Genomic DNA, 21,298 nt, shown 5'->3' on the forward strand with positions numbered 1-21,298 from the left:
CACTTGGGTGTTGCACGTTAAGCGATTCCAGCTGGAAGTTTAAAAAGCTGCTCTGGTTCTGGTTGAGGGGACACTGACCCAGGACTTCCCAATTGATAACAGGCTTAGACAGGGATCTGCTCTGGCCCACATACTCTTCTCCCTGTTTATAGCTGACTTGCCAGCAACCCTAGCAGCAGCTAAGGGAGTTTGCCCCAAAATGAATGGGAACCATATAGCATGTCTCCCGCATGCGGACGATCTTGTGATTATGGATTTAAAAGAGATCGGCTTTCGAAGGCAGCGGGAGGTGGTAATGGAATGTTGTAACTGCAGAAAGCTTGTGGTAAACATGGAGAAAACTGAGGTTCTGGGCTTTGGAAAGTTTGGGTGACACTTAGGTCCATCAAATTGGAATCTGTAAATGTCAGTCAGTCAGTCAGTCAAAAAAGCTTAATTATCGGCTAAAAACCATAAAAGCACATATTTACAAAGATTTAAATAAAACATACCAATATCCCACAATGCAATATATTTATGATGAAGAGGAATACTCCTAAAATAGTTTTTAAATGCAAGTATAAAACCAGGAAATAATCCTATGCAATTTAAAACATAACTGATAAAAGAGTAAAATCAATCCCTTCACAAGTTATTATCAGGGAATCCCTTTGATATGCTGGGTCTGTGGTAACGCGGGTGAAACAGATAATTGTTTTTTATTTTTTGGTCCTCTGGTGCACCACATGGCCCAGAGATATCTAGAGGTCGCAATGACAATCAGGGGGGTGGTGTCGTATTTAAATATTCTAAATGCTTCCCTGTAATCCCTGAGACCCAGTGACTTACAAAGCTGGACAATCCATTTAGCTCTAGCCCTGGTGTAAAGAGGGCAGAAGAGCAGAACGTGCAGATCCGTCTCTTCACAACCATCACATCCCGGGCATGAGCTAGAAACATGTGAAGCGATTGACCACTTGTTTGTCACTGCCCTCAATGGAAGTGTCCCATGTCTAAATTGGACATAAAGTTTCTTCGCCAGTGAGGGCTGAATATCATCCAAGAGTTTCTCAAAGCGGTAAGTATCCTTCACCTCCAGAAATCTGTTGGTCAACTTGCCCAGGGATGGACTAGAACATACAAGATCCATTCGATATTGATTGAGTAAGTTGACCAACACCCTTTTTGGCATCAAAGGACATGTCTGCTCCGGAGAGAGCCAAATGTCTCCCCTACCCAGTGCATAGCAGAACTGCTTAACATATTTTAGCCAGGGGATTTGCCCTACCCCCCTTATGGTCATTAAATCCCTTAGGTCATCCTAATAGCTTAGCAGCTCTGGGGTAGCCCAGAGTCGCCTCCAGTACATCACAGGTCGGTTCGAAATGATCCCCTGTCTGGGGGCCAGACACAGATCTAACCGTAGAGGAATCAGAGGTGTGCTCTGCGGAGACTCAATAGACGCCTAATAAAGCTATTCTCAGTGATGGACAAGGGGGAGGCACTAAGATGGCCCCATAGCTCCACCCCATAGAGCGCCCCACCTCTCGCCTGGGCCTTGTATATTTCTAAAGGGGGTCCCAGGGTTTTAAGTGAACACTCTTTATGGACCTTTAAGATACCACTAGAGGATTGGGCCAACTTCATGTTTGCCTTGACCATCTCCGACCCCCACCCCATCTTATCGTTGAGTGTTACTCCTAAATAGTCAAAGGTGGAGACTCTTTCCAACACCGTGCCATCCAAATGGGGGTGGGGACAATTAGGTGATTTTGCATTAAAGACCATGAATTTGGTTTTGGAAAGGTTGATCTCCAAATTTCTTGTCTTGCAAAAAAAGCAGAACGCCTCCAGTGTTCGCTGAATACCCATAGAGGATTTTGATAACAAAAGGGTGTCATCACCGAACATCAGGGCTGGTATCTTGCGGGCTGCTCAGCTAGGAGAATCTAAATCCCTCGCCCCTAAAAGATGGTCAATTAATCCATTAAGAAACAAAGAGAAGAGAGTAGGGGCCAACACGCACCCCTGCCTCACTCCCCTTTCCACCGGAAAGGGGGCCGAAAGCTCCCCATTTCTCCCATACCTGACCCTCGCAAAGGTGCCTTGATGTAGACGTTTGAAAAATTGGCACAGGTATGCTGGGGCACCCATCTCTATCAGTATGGCCCAGAGCTTATCCCTCTGTACCAAATCAAATGCAGATCGAAGATCTACAAAGATCAAGTACAGGCTACCAGCCCCCAGAGTCACCGTCTTCCAATAGACCAATTGAAGTCTAAACAGTTGGTCGATGGTAGAGACCTTAGCACGAAAGCCCGCTTGGAGGGAGGTCAGGATGTGTTGATCGTCCATTCAGCACTGCAACCTTGTTAGTAAGAGGCGGGCAAACAGTTTCTGCAAGACATCAATGAGGCTAATGGGATGGTAATTAAGCGGATCAAGTGGGGATGCCTTTTTTTAGATGGGAATTATCTCGGCCCCCAACCAAGTTCTGGGAATTTCCATGCCATGTAAAATGGCATTAAAATATAACCAGATGTAGGGAACCCAAACCTTCTGCTCACTCAGAAATAGATCTCCTGGGATTCTATCCAATCCCGGAGCCTTACCGGAAGACAAACTTTTAAGGGCCGCCTCAATTTCCTGCATAGAACAAGATTGACAATCGGAGTCCTTCACCTCCGATAATACTAAAGGGGATGTGCACTTTGCGGGGAGACCTGGTTCGACCGAGGAAACAATGTCAGTGTGGGAGTACAAGGGCTTAAAATGGGCTATCCAAACCTCTTCGCTCAGATTGGGTGTTATAGCGGGCGTCCCTTCTGACCAGCCTGATCTCACAAGGTTCCAAAACGCGCCATAGTCGCGCCTGTCCAAGGCTTCTTTTATACTTGCCCATCTTAGGGCCTCCCATTCCGACTTGGCCTCCGCGATTATACTTTTATAAGCAATTTTAACCTCGCTAACAAGTGCACATTTCACCTCCCTACAAGCTTTATTAAACCACTAGACCTGTTTTTTTTGTTCGTGTCCTATTATTCACTGTGGTATAAAAATAATCGGCCATATTGGCAATTACATTAGGGTGAATATGGTCCAGTGCTTGAAAGTAAGAAAGATCATAATTCACAGCTGGAAGTTCAAAGGCCTCTTCTAGGAAGCGAGCTACATTTAAATATAGCTCAGCAATTTTTTCGGGTGCTAGCACAAACTTGGCCCACCTAATGCGTCTGCCACCCGCTACTGAGATTAAGTTCCTGTCAACACGGATCTCCAACTCCCCTGATCCATGTGGGTGACCCAGTGTGGGTTTTAGTTCTAGAGACAAAATATTGTGGTCACTATCTACCCTTTGAATTACACAAAAAGCCCTTATATGAGACCAGAATTATACATTGACCATTATGTAGTCAATAGTAGTACTTTTCCCCACTCTATTGAATGTAAAGTTCCCTGGAACATCAGGAGAGAATCTGCCATTGCAGGCTCTAAGAGAGTGGGTTACTAGAAGCTTATTAATCTGTATGGCCACTGGCATTAAGCGCAAAGCTGGGTACATAGAACACTCCTGGATATGCCAGGTGGAATCCTCCTCTAAGGTTACAAAGGGGATCCCCACAAGAGGTTCGAAGTGACAGTTAAAGTCACCCCCGATAATTCTATGTGTAGATGGTGAAGAAAATGAAAGAAGTTCGTCAAGAGCCTCTAACATGGATAGCTCCAGCGCGAGGCGATGCGCCAACTGCAGCGGCGACACCCTTGTCCAGTGATGCGACGACAGCAGCTGCGGCGGCGACACTCTTCTCCGGGTGATGCGAGACGCTTCTGCGATGCGATGCGACAGCTACAGCGGCGACACCCTTGTTCAGTGAAGCCACGACAGCGGCTGCGGCAGCGACACGCTTCTCCGGTGATGCGAGACGCTTCTGCGATGCGATGCGACAGCTACAGTGGCGACACCCTTCTTCAGTGATGCGACAACAACGGCTGCGGCGGCAACACACCTCTTCAGTGTTGCGAGACGCTTCTGCAATGCAATGCGACAGCTACAGCGGCGTCACCCTTCTTCAGTGATGTGACGACTGCGGCTGCGGCGGTGACACGCTTCTTCTTTGTGAGTCACGCTTCCAGCTCCTTGCGACACGCAGTCCCTCAGAAAGCCCAACACAACTGCAGGCACATTCAAAGAACTCTTGGGGAGCTGGTGGTTGAAGTCTGTTGTCCCTGATACTTCAGCAGGAGTCAAGCTCTTTTTCAAGCCCTTGGAGATCCTTCACAAGTTGAATAAAGTACACACAAAGTTCCTTTCTCCTCTCTTTGGCAGTCAGGCAACCACTGCAGGCCAATCCCTCAAGCTTTAGGGATAGTCTCTCCTCAGTCTCTCTGGTTCCTCTCCTCAGCAAAGGTTTCTTCTTGTTTCCCAAAAGTGATCTAAAGTTCTGGGTCCCCCTTTTTATACACAGTTTCTCTTTGTTCTCTGAAGGCAGAGAGGCCTTTGCCTAGTCCAAACTAGTTCTGGTCAGTCCTGGAGCACTTTGTTGACAAGACTCCTTCTTTCCTTTCACAGTGCAGGCCAGGGACATCAGACGCACCACAGGAGGTGGAGCCAGCATTGTGGAGGGAAAGCACAGCCCTATTCAGGTCCCCGGTGCAACTCCTCCCACCCATCTAGATGCAGATCTCTCTATTCAGCCCTGTGCTGACTCACCCTGTCTCCGGGAATCCCCCAGCCCCTGTCACTCAAACTCCAGACAAGGAATACACAGCCTAGCAGAGGCAGGTTTGGATGGTTAGACAAGAAAATACCTACTTTCTAAAAGTGGTATTTTCAAACACAGAATGTTAAAACCAACTTCACTAAAATATGTATTTTATCATTCAGGCATACTAAACTCAAATTTCTACCCAGTTCCCTGAGTCAGTTAGGATTATAAGATGTAATAATCAAACTGCCCATTCTGGCTTATGGGGAACCTTGCAATAGTGAAAAACGAAAATGGCTGTAATTCACTATTAGGACAAGCCACACACATCAGGACATGTCCTACCTTATACTTACAATGCACCCTGCCCTTGGGCCTACCATAGGGTGACTAATATGCAGAAAAGGAAAGGTTTAGGGACTGGCAAGTGGGTGCACTTGCCCAGTCTGCATGGCAGTACCAGACTGCACACAGGCTCTGCAATGGCAAGCCTTAGACACACTTTACCAGGCTGCTTCTGTGGGTGGAACATCCAGTGCTGCAAGCCCACTAGCAGCATTTGGATTACCAGCGCTGGGCCCTCCTGGTGCACTGTACTAGGGTCTGACAAGTAAACCAAACCAACCAATCATGGAATCACTAATCCATACATCAATTTACCATGAGGAACACTTGCACTGTGGCACTGGACAGCAGTGGCACAGTGCCCAAAGCATATATAACCAGCAAAAACACATGAGGCAACAGCAAAAAATGAAAGGGAGACCCACGCCAAGGTGCCAGGTCTAACAAGGTCTATTTCAGTTCACAGGGGTATGAATAAAAATAGCATCAATAGTATCTGTAGCTTTATGCGTGGGCCCACGTGGAGTTGTAAAAAGCTCTACATCAGCCAGTATCTCAGTCAGTTTTACTGCCATATTATCTGTGAGATTGTCTAGTTGGATATTAAAGTTACCCAAGATTGTGAAATTGGCATAGTGAATGATTTTGTGAGCTAAAGCCTGTGAGATCGAGTCAATAAAGTTTCCTGCATAAACTTGGGGGAGATATGGTAGGACTGCAGTGAAAGAACATTGTACAGAAGGTGGGATGGTGAAACCTAAGGCTTCCGCACCGGCCAGGTCTTCCACCTGAAAGGTGGTGCATTTAAGTGCTTCATTAAATGTGATTGCCACTCCGCCACCTCTCCTGCCTTTTTGGCCAATATGTATGCAGGAGTAGTCTAGGGGCAGCGCTAGATGTAGGTCAGGACAAGAGTCCTCATTTAGCAAGGTTTCTGTCATGAGGAGGACATTAAGTTAATCCTTAAGGGTGACACCTTGCTCTCTATTAATATTGGCTTTGGGGTTAAGAGGGTGGAAGGTTATCTTGCAGAAACAGCAACTAACAGGGCCCTTCGCGTCCGGAAGGCCAAAGTTTTTACACTGTTTATTTAGGGGATGGAGTTTAAGTACGTCAGAGGAGGTCTAAGAACTAAAGTAGCTCACCATTGTGTTTTTACCAGCATAATGGCACGCCGCAATCCGAATGTGGACTGGCACAGATGGGCTTGCCTTAGGTGCACCTGTGGCATGTCAGCAGCGTGTCTGTGCTGAGACCATCTTTAAATACTGAGACTCGGGTGCCTGGAACACTAGAGTGCTGCCGTCAAAGAAGGAAGGAAAGATACAGATCCCTGCAGTGAATGGTGGCTGATGCAGGGCCCTGGTCCATGCAGCAGTACACCTTGAGTAATGTATGTAGTGAGAAGGAGTGGTATCTAGGTATTATCCTGGTGGGAAGTGATGCAGAGCAACATAATCCCAAAAAATTGGAGGATGTTGTGCAAAATGATATCATAACAGCCAGCCAGACTTCCTATCTGGGAAAGGGTGCATGTGTGAGATGAAAGCTTGTTCTTCTAAAAACATGCAAATGTCAGGATGTTGTTTCTGCAAATGTGACTGATTAGCAAATAATGAACCAGTACCAAAGATCTCCTGATGATAATCACTCAGGGAACTTCCAGTAGCATTGGCACATTTCAGCCAGTGCTGTGAGCACGCTGTGACATTTGGTAATTAATAAAGTTGGTAAGACTCCAAGTAGTAAGATTGTAGATTTATTCCAGTAAAGTGATCCCATCCATCCAGCAGGAGATATCAGGTGCAACTGACAATCAACTGCAGATGCATCTCTACACTAGGTTCTATTACCATGGTGCATCTTTAAATGTAAGCAGCATCTCTGTTATGATAGATACAACTGTGAAATAAGAAACTTTAAGTAATTTCAAGATATTACACATGCTCTACCCGCAAAATTTACAATACACTAGCAGGCCCTAGAGTTAGGTGAATCTGGGACACTGTTAACATCAATTTCACGAGGCAACATGTCCTAGAGACAAAGTACATAGCACCATTTCAAAATGCAGTCAATAAAGAAAGGAGTGAGTTCTAGAGCGGAATTTAAAAAAACATGAAGGTTTATTACGAAATTCAAAACTACAATGCAGAAATAATGGAATGTAGAAGCTGCTGAATTCAACAGCTGCCGTGAAGACACTCAACGCAGAATAATACAAAATAGTGACAATATCAGAGAAATGCCGAGTCCCAGGTGAGCAGCAAAGTCAGTAAGAAATCAGACAGCACCCCTGGCAGCATAGGAAAGATCTCTGCCTCACCCTCAAATTCAAGGGTTTAAATAGAACTGCAAGGTATCTGTGACAGGAGAAAAGAATTACATTTCAAGTAATCGAATCATAGAAATATAAAATGTCACACCACTATACCACCTTAGCACTAATCAATCAATCAATCACAGAATTTGTAAAGCGCACTACTTACCCGCGAGGGTCTCAAGGTGCTGGGGAAGGGGAAGAGGGAGTGCCGCTACTGGTCGAACAGCCAGGTCTTGAGTCGTCTCCTGAAGGTCTGCAGGTCTTGGGTCTGTCGTAGGCTGAGTGGAAGGGTGTTCCAGGTTTTGGCGGCAAGGTGGGAGAAGGATCTGCCGCCAGTGGTAGTTCTTCGGATGCGCGGGACGGTGGCCAGGGAAAGGTCAGCGGAGCGGAGCTGGTGGTTGGGAGCGTAGAAGAAGAGTCGTCTGTTGAGGTAGGCTGGGCCGGTCTTGTGGAGTGCCTTGTGTGCATGGATGAGGAGTTTGAAGGAGATTCTCCTGTCTACGGGGAGCCAGTGCAGGTTTCTCAGGTGGGGGGCGATGTGGCTGTGGCGTGGAACGTCGAGGTTTAGGCATGCAGAGGCGTTTTAAATTCTTTGCAGTCGTTTGATGAGCTTGGTCGGGCCTCCCGCGAGGAGGGCATTTCCATAGTCGAGTCAGCTGCTAACGAGGGCCTGAGTGACTGTTCTTCTTGTATCTGTTGGGATCCATATGTAGATCTTGCGGAGCATGCGGAGGGTGCTGAAGCAGGAGGAAGAGACTGCGTTGACTTGCTTGGCCATGGAGAGCGTTGAGTCGAGGATGACTCCCAGGTTGCGTGCGTGGTCGGTGGATGTCGGGGGTGCCCCCAGTGTCGTGGGCCACCAGGAGTCGTTCCAGGCTGAAGGGTTGAAGCCGAGGATGAGGACCTCCGTCTTGTCCATGTTCAGCTTTAGTCGGCTGCTCTTCAGCCAGTCGGCGACGGCCTTCATTCCTTCGTGGAGGTTGGATTTGGCGGTGAGGGTGTCCTTGGAGAGGATCAGTTAAGTGACGTCGGCGTAGGATATTATGTTGAGGTCGTGAGGGATGATCCCTTGGGTACGCCGCAGATGATCTCGGAGGCTTTGGATCGGAATTGCGGGAGGCGGACTCTCTGTGTTCTGCCGGAAAGGAAGGAGGTGGTCCATTCCAGGGCTTTTTCTTGGATCCCTGCATCATGGAGGCGTGCGCGTAGTGTGCAGTGGCAGACAGTGTTGAAGGCAGTGGAGAGGTCCAGGAGGATGAGGGCCGCAGTCTTACTGTTGTCCAGCAGGGTCCTGATGTCGTCGGTGGCGGCGATGAGGGCAGTCTCAGTGCTGTGGTTACTGCGGAACCCTGACTGGGATGGGTCCAGGATGCTGTTTTCTCCGAGGTAACGGGTTAGCTGTTTGTTGACGATCTTTTTGATGACCTTTGCTGGGAACGGAAGCAGGGAGATGGGCCGGAAGTTCTTGAGGTCTTTCGGATCCGCCTTGGGTTTTTTGAGTAGGGCGTTGATCTTGGCGTGTTTCCAGCTCCCTGGGAAGGTTGCGGTCTCGAAGGAGAGGTTGATGACGTTGCGCAGGTGGGGTGCGATGGAGCTGCTGGCTTTGTTGAAGATGTGCGGGAAAGGGTCAGACGGGGAGCCGGAGTGGATAGTGCTCATGGTCTTGATGATGTCATCGATGTTCACGTTGGCCCAGGCTGTCAAGGGGTCGTGGTTGATAGCATGCGGCGAGTCTGGTGTGTCAGGGTCTGTTGGGGCAGTTCGGGTGTCAAAGCTGTCATGGATGTCGGCGATCTTGTGGTGGAAGAAGGTAGCGAGGGAATCGCACAGGGCTTGCGACGGCGGGATGTCATTGGAGTTGGAGCTGGGGTTGGAGAGTTTCTTCACGATGATGAAGAGCTCCTTGCTGCTGTGTGCGTTGTTGTCGAGGCGGTCCTTGAAGGAGGTCTTCTTGGCGGACCTGATGTGGTGATGGTGGTGGCGGATGGCATCTTTGTGGGCTGCGTTGCTATCCGGCGTCTTTTCACTGTGCCAATTGTTCTCAATGCATGAATATTGATTTGTCCCCTTCTGACCTAATGTCAGTCAGAAGGGTCAGCACAAATTCAAATTCTAATTTATTGTTTGATTACTAAAAACCATAACAACATGTTAAAACCATGTGACTCATGAATACATATACAATTTTTTTTTAAACTGTAGGGAGTAAGCCAAGTGGTGCAGATATTTTTGGCTGAACGGGCTGGTCGATATTTCATTCCAGAGTTTGGTCTCAAGACTTCCATCCCGTAAGTTGCACAGTCTATTACAGAACTTGATAAAAGCGCCGGCCTTGACGCCATTGTAATCTAGCAGGCCGAGTTCTAATCTGCCAGAGATGAAGACCTCGGCAGGCACCATGCTCGCTTAAAGATTCTGGTGGTTGCTTTATTTAATAAGATGTTTGTTGTGCCCATCATAATCTCATGTCCGTATGATAGGGAAATGGTGATCTTGGCCTTCATCACCTTGAGCAATGGAGTTAGGCTTGGCCCTAGTAGATGTTTTTAGAGTTTTACCGACGCAACCTCAAGCAACAGTGCTTTAGCCGTGACGGCATCTTTTTGTTTGGTGAAGGAACTTCTGGAGTCAAGGAAAATTCCCAAATATTTATAGTGTGGCACTGCATCGATTCTTTTATTGTTGAAAAACCACCTGCTGTTCCGCTGCTTCTGTTTGCTGAAATGAATTATTTTTGTTTTTGATAGATTCAATTCAAGAGCATTGTCAAGTGTGTAGGGAAGGAGTTTGTCGAGAAGCCTCTGCAGGCCTACCTTTGTGTGGCTCAGTAACACAAGGTCGTCAGCATATAACAAGTTGCTGATGCGGGTTACATCCAGTTGAGGCGGATGGGAGTTCCTAGTTACATAAACAGCAGTGAACCATTGTAAATGAATACAATACCACACGCAGAAGGTCCTTGGAAAAGCATTACAGTAGGTTAGACAGCCTTCTTGAAAACAGTGTCAGTCAGAAATAAACAAACCCACAGTTTGCTTGGCTACCTGCAGAAGAATCATAAACTGTGTCGAGACCCGGCTGTCTCAGCTAGCATCAGCCGGAAACACACTTTAAGAGATCATAGCAAATTTGTTTAAACTGCAGCAGTTTATATCGTAATACAAATGTGAATTCCAGTGCATATTAACTGCTCACAGTATTAATAATGACATTTTGAATAGACACACAAACACGTCATCAATGCCTTCTCTGCCTGTCGTTATAGTTACACAGAAGAACTAAAGTAAAGCCACATATGGGGTTGGCATGTGGCTGACAGACAGCTGACTTGAGGCTTACAAAGGACCCAAGGGGGCTAACCTGAACCTCTCATTCTCACTTTCCAAACCAATAAAATTATTTTGGCATACAGGAAAGGTATGGAGTCACCATAAAATACACACACTGTATACAATTTGCAAGAGTTATCACATTCTGAAATATGACCTCAAATTATTTGCACTGGTTCCTTTGAAGCCTGAATATTGACGTTAAATGTATATGTAGCTCTTACTCCATAAAACACTAGGCTGCGCCATTGGAACGTCACTTTTTGTGACGCTCCGGTGGTGCATTAGCCTGCTCCATATTTACCAGGCAGCACTAGGCCACTTTTTTTGGCTTAATGCTGCCTTGTAAATATTGCTCCCTTTAACGCAGTTTTCTGCATTAAGGGGGCATGCAATGGGTATTGCTGGGGGCGTTCCCAGCAATATCCATGGCATGTTGACACTGCCCCATATTTACGAGAAATCGTAAATCTGAGGCATTGCCTAAAACTTTCACTTCCCTAAGGGATGAGTAAGGGAGGCACAACGAGGAGAATTATATCTCCTAGTTTTTCCTCTTTCTATGTGTGCTGCCTTCTGCAGCACACATAGGAAAAGGAAAAAGCCTCCTGTGATTGTTTTTGTGCAGGAAGGCTTTCCTTCCTAGACAAAAACAATCACCCCTCAATGCAGGCACCCTTGCACCATGATGCAAAGGTGCCTGCGTTGGCGCACTGCAGCCCATTGAGCGCCGGCGCAGGGAAAAAGAACAGGAATGCGCCGTATCGCATAGATACAGCGCATTCCTGCCCTTTTCTTTTGCCATAGCGTAGTGCAGCAGGAAGACCTGCTGCGCTGCCCTACGGCAATAACACATAAATGAGGCCTTATGTTTCTATAACATGAGACAATGGGGGCAATAGGAGTCTAGTGCTGGACGTCAGGCTCTTCGAAGAGCTCTGAAATCATTGGGTTCTGCAGTGTCGCAGTCTATGGATACACTTGAAACCTGTGCTGGACAGATGTTACAAGGAGTCTCTGATGTAGAAAGGGCTGCAGCAATGTAAGGAGCCCAGCTATAGTCTGCACAACAATATGTGTTGGTTCTCTTTTGGCCCTGGGTTCAAGGTGCTTTTTCCAGTGGATTTATCACTGTGCACCTGCGTATCTTCTAAATTTAGGAAAAGAAAACATCAGGTGTGAAGTGAACTCGTATCTCCATGCCACAAAGAGAGGGTGCCCGTTTCCTTTACCCAAAGAAAACTAAGTCTGGGTGAATTATTCGAGTGTTAACTGGGCCACTGGGCACCTGTGGTTGCCAGAGGGTGCTCAATGCAAACCTTAGGAGGCCAGTTGGAGTCCCTAACTAGTTTTAACAGTAATTTGTCTGAAAGCGGAAGTTCTAGTGCAATCAATTGTCTTCTACAGAGTCGAGCTCAGGTCTTCCAGGGGGTCCGAATATTTCAGAACCTTTTCTCAGAATTTTGCAATGGTGATGCAAAATTTGATTGGCAGTTGAAGCCACGTGATCCTGGGCATTCATCAAACTCATGTGGTCACCGATTGGAACTGGGAAAGTGGGAATTAAAGGTAGGGCCAGTTGTACATTCAAACCACAATATCATAAGACCAGCAGAGGAGGGGCGGAGTTTGGTTTCACCCAGCATGGACATGCTCTGAGGGTCTCCGGTGGAGACCCTGTTGGCACACCGGCAAAAAGGTGGAGCTTCCGTCTTTAGGGTGTAGGAATCTCCAAAAGTCCACCAGGACAAGGTCATCAATGATGTTTCAGAGAACACCCCAATCCCTACTGTTGAGAACCCTTGTTGACCTGCCTCTTTCACTCGTGAAATGTGCTCTTGGGATAGGATTTTCCCCTCACTTACTACCAGCATTCACTGCTATTTTCATAGCGCAAAATGTGCCCTTGTGTCTAAAATAAATGTGTGGCAGAATTTTGTGCAAAGAAACATTTGCTCTTGCGGTGGAGTTTTTCCCCATAAATTACTCTTAATGACGCAATTAGGATTAATTGCATAATTTACAATAATTTTGAGTCAAAGAGTAACACAGGATTACCAAAATTACTCATATTACTCTGGTGTGATCTTACTTGCCCAGGCCTAGAATAAACCAGAAAATTGATGCACATTCAGTTCATCATGTGCTTCCTATGTCATGTGTGTCACCTTTGAACACATTTTGTGTCACAGCTTGAATCAAGTGAAAGAAGAAATAGAATAATGGTATTGTTATAAATTATTCTCAACCAAAGTCCTTTGAATAAAATCTGAGGATCAAATATTGGTGTGTGCCCCCTTCTTCATAAGGCCTGCTGTACATTAACCAATCACACGTACTGAAGGTTGATAGGAACTCCTATGATTGCCCTATAATTGTCCTTGTTTCTTTCAAAGGAGTTTCCCAGATGAATCAGGTACTTAGTCTCAACCCCCTTCAGCAGTATATCAACACGTGTCGACCTCCTATAGTTGAGTGAAGTTGTTTTGGTCAATGTCTTCCTCAGCACTACTGAGCTAGTCTTTAGCTTTTGGTCCATAAATTGAACCAATTCAGAAATAAATGGAGTAGCCAACCAATACTCTTTGAATGGGGACATTTTAAACTTCATCCAACATATTCATCAGGAAGGAGACTAGCCAGTTCGTTGCCCATGTGTCATAATTCACACATATTTTGGTGCTCACCCAGATTGTGGGCTCATCTTGTATATTCTTTAGCCTGAGGTGTCAGGCCATATGCATCAAAGTAAGAGCAATCTTTGTACGTGCACCATTGAAGATCCTAATCAGGGTAATTTGAATTCACTTCACTTGTTGGAGCTCAGTTCTCGGTAAATAAGAGATTGATGGTGTTGCATTTGCCAACCAAACCAGGAACTATGGGTTCTGGGACTGAACTGGTGCAGTGTTTCACTGCTATGAAAAGGGCATTGTTATTTCTTATCACCTCACTGATGGGAATCTTGTAGTGAGAGGTTTTAGCAGTGATGACAAGGGATCAAAGATTAGAATACAGTGCTTGGAGAGGGGTGACGTCACTCGAGAGATTTGACCTTCTCCATTCTTTTCTTGTTTTCATGTTATAGTTGTTTTCATAAACCACTTCAGTGTACGAGGCTGCTGTGCTGTGGGCTTTGGCTCGATGGATTGGATTTTCAGTGGTTCACTGCATTTGACATGAGTTTTCATAGTGGAAGGAGCTAAGAGTAGAGAAATGTGGGGAAGCAGAAGACTGACCGGATAGTCTGTAACTCTTCTCGCTAAACATGCTGTGGTTAGAAATACCATGCCTTGTACTACAACAGAGGGTCAACAACAGGTGGGCCGGAAATCCAACTTGCAACTGGTGTATTGTGGTCAAAACTATGTAGGATGAGTCTGATGGGAAACATCTATTACAATGCAGTCATTACATCGCACTGCTTTCAAAATGCAACTGTTACAATACAACTACCTTTACAGAACATGCCATTAGGATATCCCCGGCGGTCCCGCGGTACGTACCGCCGTCTCCAACCGCCGCGGTCGCACAATGGGATGAATGGGAGAGCCAGTGGAAGAGCTGAACACAGCGACCGCGGCGGAGGAACCGTAAAAATATGGCGGATGAAGCCAAAACCCCACAAGAAGGCCAAAAAGTGCACACAGGAAACTAGCCATGTCCCCCAAATACACAAAACACACCCCAATGACACAACCATATGGCAAAACGAAAAATACAAATCCCAGGACAACACACCTGCCGGCAACACCCCAATCGGATACACCCACATAGCTGAGTATGAAACCAACCCCTTCCCTGACCACAATCCCTTGCAAAACTCCCGGAGAGAAGGGATACATACCGCAGCTGACAGGAGAGGCAAAGGACACAACCTCACTAGCCACACCCCACACAGCACCACCACCTCCACACCTGCACAACTAACCCCCTGCACAACACACACCATACACAGTACAACCACCACTCACAGTCCTGCACCCACAACCACTTTGCACACCACACACCATGGCCACACAGAAAATGCCCAAATTCACTGAGAGTGAGTTGAAGGTCATGGTAGATGAGATAGTCAGAGTTGAACCACAGCTTTTTGGTAGCCTGGTCCAACAGACACCATTAGCCACAAGGACACAAATGTGGGCAAGGATAGTCCAAAGGGTCAATGCAGTAGGGACCACCCCAAGATCAAAAAAGGAGAACATGAAGCGTTGGCATGATCTGAAGAGGGTTGTCAAAGAGAGGAGAAGCCAGAACCGTGAGCTGGCTCGGAGGACTGGCGGTGGCCCTCCCATTCCACCAAAACCATTCACACCATGGGAGGAGAAGGTGCTTGCCATACTGCATCCAGAGAATCTCACAGGAGTAGCCGGGGCAGTGGAGGCTGGTAAGTACAAACAAATGACTACCACCACTCTGCTATGTACTGTCTTGCACAACTACATACATCCATCTGCACCACACACTCACAAAAACATGGCTAACAGATCCAACATTCACCCACTCCCATTCACCCCAAACGTAGCTACCAACAATACCATGTGGGCATGTGTACAGACAGACAGCACTTCAACTCCCACCAGGCCCCCTGGCCCACAGCATCAGCAAAATGGATCCCTCCCCCCACCCTACCCAGAAGCATGTGTCAGCCATTACACAACCCACATCAAACTCACAGGTAGGTAGCCATCTTCCCTGGGAGGCTGTCTGGGGGTGGGAGGCCTGCACCACTATTCCCACCATGCCTCCTGTCCCACAGCCTAGCAAGATGGATCCCTCCCACCAACCCACCCAAAAGCATGTGTCAGCCATTACACAACCCACATCAAACTCACAGGTAGGTAGCCATCTTCCCCGGTAGGGTGTCTGGGAGTAGGGGGCCTGCATTACTACTCCCACCATGCCCCCTGTCCCACAGCCTAGCAAAATGGATCCCTCCCACCACCCCACCCAGAAGCATGTTTCAGTCATTACACAACCCACATCAAAATCACAGGTAGGTAGCCATCTTCTCCAGGAGGGTGTCTGGGGATGGGAGGCCTGCACCACTACTCCCAACATGCTCCCTGTCCCACACCTCAGCAGGATGGAGCCCTCCCCCACCCAGAAGCAGTTGGAAGCCATTCCAGTATACCAAAAAACTTACAGGTAAGTTGTCATCTTCCCTGGGAGGGTGTTTGTGGCTGGGAGGCCTGCACTACTACTCCCAACATTCCCTCTGTCCCACACCTGAGCAGGATGGAGCACTCCCCCACCCAGGAGCAGTTGGAAGCCATTGCAGTACACCAAACAAACTTACAGGTTCGGTAGCCATCTTCACAGTGAAGGTGTTTGTGGGTGGAGGCCTGCACCACTACTCCCACCATGCCCCTTGTCCCACACCTCAGCAGGATGGAGCCCTCCCCCACCCAGAAGCAGTTGGAAGCCATTGCAGTACACCAAACAAACTTACAGGTAAGTAGCCAGTACATGCACCCACCCTTTTTTCACAAATTAAATGGTGCCATATGACAACACCAGCCCTCTCATTTCACAAAGAGGCATACCTACCCCATTGCCAAGCACAGTGTGCACACAGGTAAGCTAAAGAAACTGTCATAGCTACCAAAGTGTGACACACCAATGCACAAGTAGAAGAAAGTCAGTGCACAATCATGCACAGCACCTAGTTACATGTGCATGGCCATGGGGCAAGTGCAACAAGGACCATTCGGAAAATATGAAAGCATGTGTGGTGGCACAAATCAAGATATGCACATGACAGGACAAAGGTATGCAGGAGATGACAATGGCCAGTCCATGGCCAGATGTGACGTCTGCTAGGTCAGACAAATAAACAATGAGTTCTCAATTAAACACATGTTGTGCCAGGCCCTTGATGGCAAGAAGTCCCTGTAAATCTTAATTGTGCACGGGTCGCATGGTATGCCTTGACACCTCACACCATGGACAAGTAATGCCTGTACCACTGCATCATGTCAGGAAGCACAGTAGTGCACATAGTCAACAATGTGATGATATGTCAATTGTGCAGTGGACAAAAAGTGAATGACACACAGCTAAAACAAAGCTTGCCAGGTGCACAGCAATGACCATTTCACATCTGACCCACAGGTGACCAAGAACTCACTGCAGAGGACAACACCAGCTACCGGCAGAGCCAGTCTCCACCCCTGGTACAAGGACTCTCGGATGTTGACTCCCAGGATTCCATGGACGATGAGCTTGAGGCCGGCCCATCTGGTGTGCCAGGGAGCAACAGATCCCAGGACCCCATTGTCTCCCCCACCACATCTGCGCCCACAACAACTCCACAGCAGACCTCTGCTGTCACGGCCTGTGCGGCCACCGCGACCACCACCACCACCAGTGCTGCCTGCAACACCCTCCCTGTCCCAGAGCATGACCAGCACACACCACTGACGGAGGGGGGCAGGGAGAGGATGCGGGTGCCCACAGTGGTGAGGCAACAGGTCCGTGGCAGCAGGGCAGGTGGGAGGGGCAGGGTCACCCAGGTACACCATGAGGCTAGGACCCACTCCCTGGAACACATCACCAGAGTCATAGGCGCATACGAACAGGCCCAGGGACGAACGGGCCGGTCGGACGAACTATTGCACGAGCTCATCTTGCTGATGAGGTCCATCGACACCCGCATGGGACAAATCGTGGACCTCTTGGGCCAGCAAGTGGCGGTACTGAGGGACAGGCATGCACCACAGACAACACCTCCACCTCCTTCTGGTGGGCTGTACAATGACAGTTCACCATCCTCCCCTGCGCCCACAGAGAGGGGTGTGTCCACAGACTCCACTGGCCCTGCAGCAGGGTCCCCCTGCCAAACGACGAAGGGGCCATCCCAAGAAGACCCTGGGAGTATCTGGAGGCCAAGCACCTGCCAGACGCCAGTCACGGAGCCAGCCATGATGGCAACACTCTCCACCACTGCACTGATTTTTTGGACTGTCCTTCCACACACGGCCTTGTGAATGGCATCTGTCTGTTGGACTGGGTCACCACAGCAATGTGGGGACTATTTGACTATCTCATCTACCACAACTGTCAACTCACTGCTCCACCCCACCCCCCAATGGAAATGTACACCCCACTTCGCATCTCACCATTGTAAATAAAATATCCTCACACACATGTTGTCGTTTCTGCTCCGTCTTTATTGCAGGATGTACAGTCTTCAACATGATCACAATGTACCAGGAGCATGGGCTGTATGTAGGCACGGAGAGGTCCAAGGCACCTAGGGAAACACAACAGAACTGTCACTGGTCTGGGTGTGGCATCACAGACATCACACAACCCCTACCATCAGGATAACCCAACATGCACATGTCACAATGGCCCCCAAGTGTCAACATACACGTCCTGTTGATGTTCCCAAATGACATGTCCCAGAAACATTTCCAACCACCACTGAGTCTACAACTGGCTGATGCTACAATTCTCACATGCCCCTTCACGACAACAGCAATATCAGCAGACAATGGGTTTGTTGCACATTGACAGCCACCATCAAGTGACGTAGCGGGTGATGAGCTGTTCACGCAGGTCAACAGCCTGCATCCTCTCCACTGTCCTCATCACTGGACACGGCTTGGTTTGCAGGCTGGGGCCTTGGGTCCTCACCATCATCCAGGAGCAGGGGAATCTCCTTGCGAATGGCTAGGTTTTGGAGCATGCAGCATGCCACTACAATCTGACACACCTTCCTGGGCGAGTATGCCAGTGCACCTCCGGTCTTGTCCAGTCAGCGGAAACATGACTTGAGCAGACCAAAAGTACGCTCCACCACATGACGTGTCCTCCCATGGGCCTCATTGTAGCGGACTTCAGCCGGGGACCTGGGATTCCGCAGTGGGCTCAGCAACCAGGGACGGTTGGGATATGCAGAGTCACCTAGGTATGACAAACACAAATAGACATTGCAAAGTTGCAGAGTCTCAGGGCAGCAGGTCACACACACAGCACGCCACATGACTAGGCATACTCACCCACAATCCATGGACGCTCAGGAAGAAGATTAGCCATCAGCTGGGGCCCTATGCTGTTCTGCAGGATGTAGGAGTCATGGGCCGAGCCTGTGAATTTGGCACACACGTGGGAGATGGTCATATCTGCCAGGCACACCCCCTGCAAATTGATGGAGTGGTAATGCTTGCGATAGCAGTAAACGTGCTCACGTGTGAGTGTTTGATTGGTTCTGATGCTCCGTCCATCACCACCCCCTTTTGTACCACTTGCCTGTGGTGGCAAAAGACCGACATGGGTGCAATCAATGGCCCCAACAACATTGGGGATGTGTCCCAGGGGATAGAACTCTCCCTTCACAGCTGGCAATTCAGCACCCCTGGGGAAATGGATGTATCTGTCCTTGTATAGTATCATGGCGAACAGTACATCACGCAGCACCATGCTGAACATCGGTTGTGACATCCCACCAGCACTGGCCACTGTCTCTTGGAACGACCCAGTGGCAAAAAAATGCAGGGCTGCCATCACCTTATAAGTAGAGGTGAAAGCTGTTGGATATGTCCTGCGGGGCTGCAGGTGGGGCTTCAACAGATCACAAAGGATTTTCAGGTTGGCTCTGTCCAGGCAGCAATTCCGTATGATCGCAACATTCTCCATGTCCTCCAGCACCGTCAAGTGACGAGTCAAATTTGGCCTCCTCCTATTTGAGATGATAGTGGACACATGTCAATGCAATACTTCATGAGATGTGCACGGCATATCACGTTCTGGAAGACACAAAGAAAACAATGGCTGCCATCAATATTGAGTTACAGACCAGCTTACATGTAGGGACACCTTCAGCTACACAAAGGGCACACCTGTCAACTTACACAAGAAAAGTACCTCAAACACCACCTTGGTCAATGTGAATGCACATAGGGATGTGGCCACATTGCACATGGGCACGCCTGGGAGTATAACATCCAGCATATGTGTAACTAATCAAAACCACTGTCTCATACCTAGCTGCTGTACCTGTGACACCTTAATGCATCATTACAACCTGGCACACATCCACCACACAATGACCACAGTCGGCGCAGAAATGACGAATGTGTGCATGAGCAGACATGAGAGGCCATGCAAAATAGATCATCATTCATTGAGACGACCATCGTTGTGATTTTCACTGGACCTCAACACATTGAGATGTGTACACATTGTACAGTCCAGAATAACACTGTCCTGCCTACACCAACATCAAATCCATAAGTGGCTTGTGAGTGGGTACAGGCCACTCTACGATACACACACACAAACATGGCATGTGTAGCCATCAGTGGAGTAAATTGAACATTGGCATCATGTGCACAATGATGTGCCTTTGAACATGTTGGCACTGTGCACTGTTGATGTTTGACAGATGGCCATTGCCAATGTATGGCTTCCAAATCGTGGTAGCTACCACTTGGCCCCGTCTGTGTGTCACCAGCACACCCATTCACACAAGTGCGGTAGTGATAGGCATGGCGACATGTGGAAATGGCGGTTGGCATGCTCCGCTGCCTGAATGGCAGAGCCTTGTGTCAATGTATGGTACCCAATTCGCGGTAGCTACCGCCTGACCCCGGCGGTGTGTCACCAGCACACTCATTCACACAAGTGCGGTAGTGATAGGCATGGAGACATGTGGAAATGGCGATTGGCATGCTCTGCAGCCTGAATGGCGGAGCCTCGTGTCAATGTATGACACCCAATTCACTGTAGCTACCGCCTGGCCCCAGCGGTGTGTCACCAGCACACCCATTCACACAAGTGCGGTAGTGATAGGCATGGAGACATGTGGAAATGGCGGTTGGCATGCTCCGCCACCTGAATGGCAGAGCCTCGTGTCAATGTATGGCACCCAATTCGCGGTAGCTACCGCCTGGGCCCGGCGGTGTGTCACCAGCACACCCATTCACACAAGTGCGGTAGTGATAGGCATGGAGACATGTGGAAATGGCAGTTGGCATGCTCCGCCGCCTGAATGGCAGAGCCTCGTGTCAACGTATGGCACTCAATTCGCGGTAGCTACCGCCTGGCCCTGGCGGTGTGTCACCAGCACACCCATTCACACAAGTGCGGTAGTGATAGGCATGGAGACATGTGGAAATGGCGATTGGCATGCTCCGCCGCCTGAATGGCGGAGCTTCGTGTCAATGTATGGCACCCAATTCACGGTAGCTACCGCCTGGCCCCAGCGGTGTGTCACCAGCACACCCATTCACACAAGTGCGGTAGTGATAGGCATGGAGACATGTGGAAATGGCAGTTGGCATGCTCCGCCGCCTGAATGGCGGAGCCTCGTGTCAACATATGGCACACAATTCGCGGTGGCCCTGGCGGTGTGTCACCAGCACACCATTCACATGTGGAAATTAGGCCCGGGCAGTAAATTCCGTTCCGTTCGGGGAATTTGCGGGATATGGGTAATTTCGCGTTCCACGGAGAACGCGAAATTACCCAAAATTCTGCATTCCGCGGCTTCGCGTGCTTATTTGCGTTCTAAAAATGCATGTTCGCGAGATATTTTCCCCCGAGCACGCAAACAGCGATTGCAAAAAAAGGAAAAAAGCATTGCGAACAAGCAATTCCGCATGTTC

Source organism: Triturus cristatus, chromosome 8 (genome assembly GCF_964204655.1).
Source record: "Triturus cristatus chromosome 8, aTriCri1.1, whole genome shotgun sequence".
NCBI classification, from domain to species: domain Eukaryota; kingdom Metazoa; phylum Chordata; class Amphibia; order Caudata; family Salamandridae; genus Triturus; species Triturus cristatus.